Genomic DNA, 4,158 nt, shown 5'->3' with positions numbered 1-4,158 from the left:
TCCGCATTTACCTTGGAAGCAAAGCAATACTGTAAATTAGAAATGGCCAGGGCTTCGTTGGCTACGTTTCATTTCTAATTAGTTGAAGTTTCAGGAAACTTTGGAGCATTGCTTCCGCAGACGCTGAAGAGCTTGCCCCTTGCGTTTGTTGTGAATGCAGGCGTATCTGGCGACATTCGCTTACATATGACAAAGCTTTTGGGTCCAGTTGCCCATCCCAAGCACCCCAAGAAATGGCATTCAGCCACCCCCACTTCTCTTCCAGTTTATTCTTGAGTAAGCACACATCTTATTCTTTGGTTGGAAACTCACCAAACTCACCAAACATTTACTCGTCAAAGGTGGATCTTAAAAATCAAGTTTCTAACCACACAAAACACCTGTGTTGCAAGAGGGCTAAAGTAGCAACTGATTTTGCTTTTCATGGTGAACCCATGGGAGGCAACACTAGGGTTGCCCATGGTTTTGAAATTAAGGTTTTCTCTGAGAATAAATCTAAAACAGAGGTCATATAGTGCAATAGCCCGAATCATCCATCACGTAACATACAAGCCATGTGGCAGTGTGACTTGTCTCTGCTTGCTACTCAGGTTCATTTGAGGCCAGGAGTTCAAGGCCAGCTTGGATAGCACAGTAAGGCTCCTTGTTCAAAAAAAAAAAAAAAAACAAATCAATGAAAACTCCAAAGAACAAAAAATATTTTATTGACTACATTAAATAAAAATTCAATGTCTCTGGCTGGCAACAAACTCCCGATCTTCCTGCATTAGCCCCCTGATTGCTGAGATCTCAGGCTGCAGCCATTCCTGGGCTGGTTATTGGGTGTCTAACAGAATTTCAAGTGCCCAGTATTTTTAGGAAAAAGCAGAGAACAAATCAAGTCCCTAAATGTCAGGCAACTTACATTCATTCATGGAAATACCTAGCCCTGAACAATAGCTCAGGAACACCTGACCTCTACTAGAGTAAGAAGAATATATCTTCTTAAATAGACTATCTTAGTATGATGACTAATCTTGATCATCAGCTTGACGGCATCTGGAATCAGCTGAAACGGAAACCTTCGGGCACTCCTGGGAGGGATTTTCTTGGTCGATTCACCTGAAGCAGAAGAACCCTGATTTTGTACAGCACTTTCTGGTGGCAGCTGAGTCAAAGGACACAGAAGGAAGCTTCTGCTTTGCCCGCTTGCCCTCACTCTGGTAGGCAGGTTCATCTGTTTTGTTGCAGCAGCGTTCCTCTGTTGAAATAGAAAGCGGTGGGGCTGCGTCCCCAACACCCCGGCCACTTGGCTAGCTCATGCTCGAAATAACAACACACAAACTGTATTCATTTAAGAACTGCTTGGCCCATGAACTCTAACCCTTACAGGCTAATTCTCGCACCTGGACTAGCCCATTTCTAATGATGTGTGTAAGCACCCCAAGGTGTGCTTACCGGGAAGATTCTAGCCTCCTTCCATCATGGTGTCTCTGCTCCAGCGAGCAGAGTTGTCGGGTCTCTCCGGGAGCAGAGCAGAGTCTGACCTCACTTCCTCTTCCGCCCAGAATTCTATTCTGTTTACTCCTCCCATCTATGTTCTAAGCTGAGGTCAAGCAGTTGGTTTATTATAACTTAACCAATGAAATCAACAGATTGATATATGACACTCCCACATCATTCCTCTGTGAATATTAGAGGCAGCTTCTGACAGAAGACCAGCTCTCCAGGAATCCTCCCCCTTCAGCACCAGACCGAGACTGCTGAGACAGCCTGCCTCGGGAACTGAGCAACTACTAGGTTCTCAGCCTCTATGTGAACTGGCTGGGCCATAGCACAGAGTGACTCATAAATTTCTCTCTCTCTCTCTCTCTCACACACACACATACACACACACACTCTCTCTCTCACACACACACTAACACACTTTCTCTCACACACACTCATACTCACAATACTCTTACACAGACACACACTTATAGACACCCACACACAGACACATACACACTCTCACACAGATGTACACAGACACACTCACAGTCTCACAGACACACACAGACATACACACACACCCTCACACACTAAATAATAAAAAGCTTTTTTTAAAAAAAGGAAGGGATAATAGGTACTTCAGTCTTAAATTTTTATACTGTCTTTACATCAGAGATTATACTTAATTATAAAACAGTATTTTGTAAAGTTATGCCATTAGAAGATTTTTAGCTTGAAAAGGAGGCTTACTTGTTTTTATTCTATGTGTAGGACTGTTTCTGTGTATATATGGTCAACACATGCGTGCAGAGTCCGAGGCCACCAGAAGAGGGTATTGGGTGCCCTGGAGCTGGAGTTACAGGTGGTTGTGAGCCTCTCCAGTGGGTGCTGGGGACCAAACTCAGGTCCTCTGCAAAGGCAGTAAGCGCTCTCAACTGCCAAACCCCAGCCCAAGATTTTAAGTGAAATTAATTGGTAGATCCTTGTAAAAGAAACACACACAAAAAGTAATTTTAGCATGATTCTTTGAATTTCAGATGATTAGCCGGTTGGAAACTGCCACTTTTCTTGTTGAGTATTAACTTTTGAGCTGGGCGGTGGTGGTGCACATCTTTAATCCCAGTACTGGGGAGTCAGAGACAGGTGATCTCCTAAGTGAGACCAGCGTGATGCACTCACTCCCCGACATCACCAGGCACACAGGCTGCGTTCTCTCGGAACACGGGACAGATCCAGGTTCTGGTGACCCTAGCAGCATTGGCTCCACAGGCCTCTCGCTCGCCAGCCGGCTCACCCCCTCCTCCTCCAGAAACGTGCGGCCACCAGCACTATGTCCTACCCATACCGAGCACTGACCCCGGAGCGGAAGAGGGAGCTGTCAGATGTGGCTCATTGAGTTGTGACTCCGGCCAAGGGCATCCTGGCTGCAGATGAGTCCACTGGAGGCATCGCCAAGAGGCTGCGTTCATCGGCACGGAGAACATGGAGAACAGACGCTTCTACCGCCAGCTGCTGCTGACTGCTGCCGACTGTGTGAATCTCTGCATTAGCAGCGTGATCCTCTTCCACGTGACCTTGTACCAGAAGGCAGTGGTGGACGTCCTTTCCCCCAAATTATCAAGCCCAAGGGTGGTGTTGTGAGTGTTAAGGTAGACCAGCGCGTGGTGCCCCTGGCAGGAACTAATGGCGAGACCACCACCCAAGGGCTGGATGAGCAGTCTGGACGCTGTGCCCAGTACAAGGATGGAGCCGACTTTGCCGAAGATTGGGGAACACACCCCTGCAGTCCTTGCCGTCATGGAAAATGCCAGTGTTCTGACTCGTTATGCCAGCATCTGCCAGCAGAATTGCATTGTACCCATCCTGGAGCCGGAAATCCTCCCTGATGGCGACCATGACTTGAAGCGCCATCAGTGTGTAACTGAGAAGGTACTGGCTTTGAGCCACCTTGTCTACCTGGAAGGTACCTTGCTTAAGCTGAACATGGTCACCCCAGGCCATGCTTGCATCTGGAAATTTTCCAGTGAGGAGATGGTCATGTCACAGCATTTCCTCGCACAGTGTCCCCTGCTGTCCCCGGGATCCCTTCCCTGAGAAAGAGGCGGCACCGCCAACCTCAAGGCTATCAATGAGTCCCCTCTGCTGAAGCCATGGGCCTTGACATTCTCCTATGGCCGAGCCCTGCAGGCTTCTAAAAAGGCTTGAGTGAGAAAACTGAGAACATGAAGGCTGCCCAGGGGGAGAACATTAAGTGTGCCCTAGCTGACAGTCTCGCTTGTCAAAGAAAGTAACCGACCGCACTCCAAGTGGTCGGTCAGGGGCAGCAGCCAGCTGACCTCCTTTCTGTCTCTAACTAGGGGCTGCCCCTCCAACACCTCAGCCCCGGCCTACCCGCCTGCTCTTGAGAAGGAGGCCTCCGGGCTCTTTCCTGTCAGTCACTCTTGCTGCCCCTCATAGCTTTGGTGTGTGGTGTTGTCTGTGAATGCTGACTCTGCCACCCCGTCTAGCCCGCTGCTCGTCGACAACTATATATAAGGGACAAAAAGAGCCCCCTCCACCCCTTTCTCTCGAAGACTGGATAGGAGCGGACGGGGTAGAACATCAAATCATCTTCAGGGTATGTCTCTAATATCACTTACAGCCTTCCCGTTGCAGCAAGTCCGCTTCAAACAGGTGTTTCTTCGTTTC

General features: G+C 48.4%; 1 pseudogene; it reads left to right on the top strand.

The window, feature by feature from the left end:
- The first annotated feature begins 2,794 nt into the window (after window positions 1-2,794).
- LOC126499594 (fructose-bisphosphate aldolase A-like) lies at window positions 2,795-3,805 on the top strand (annotated as a pseudogene).
- Window positions 3,806-4,158: the final 353 nt, after the last annotated feature.

This window comes from Alexandromys fortis, unplaced genomic scaffold, assembly GCF_014885135.2.
Source record: "Alexandromys fortis isolate MF-2015 unplaced genomic scaffold, M_Fortis_MF-2015_v1.1 scaffold_35, whole genome shotgun sequence".
NCBI classification, from domain to species: Eukaryota; Metazoa; Chordata; class Mammalia; order Rodentia; family Cricetidae; genus Alexandromys; species Alexandromys fortis.
Note: the sequence above shows the minus strand (reverse complement) of the source record. Positions and strands in the feature narration are given on the sequence as shown.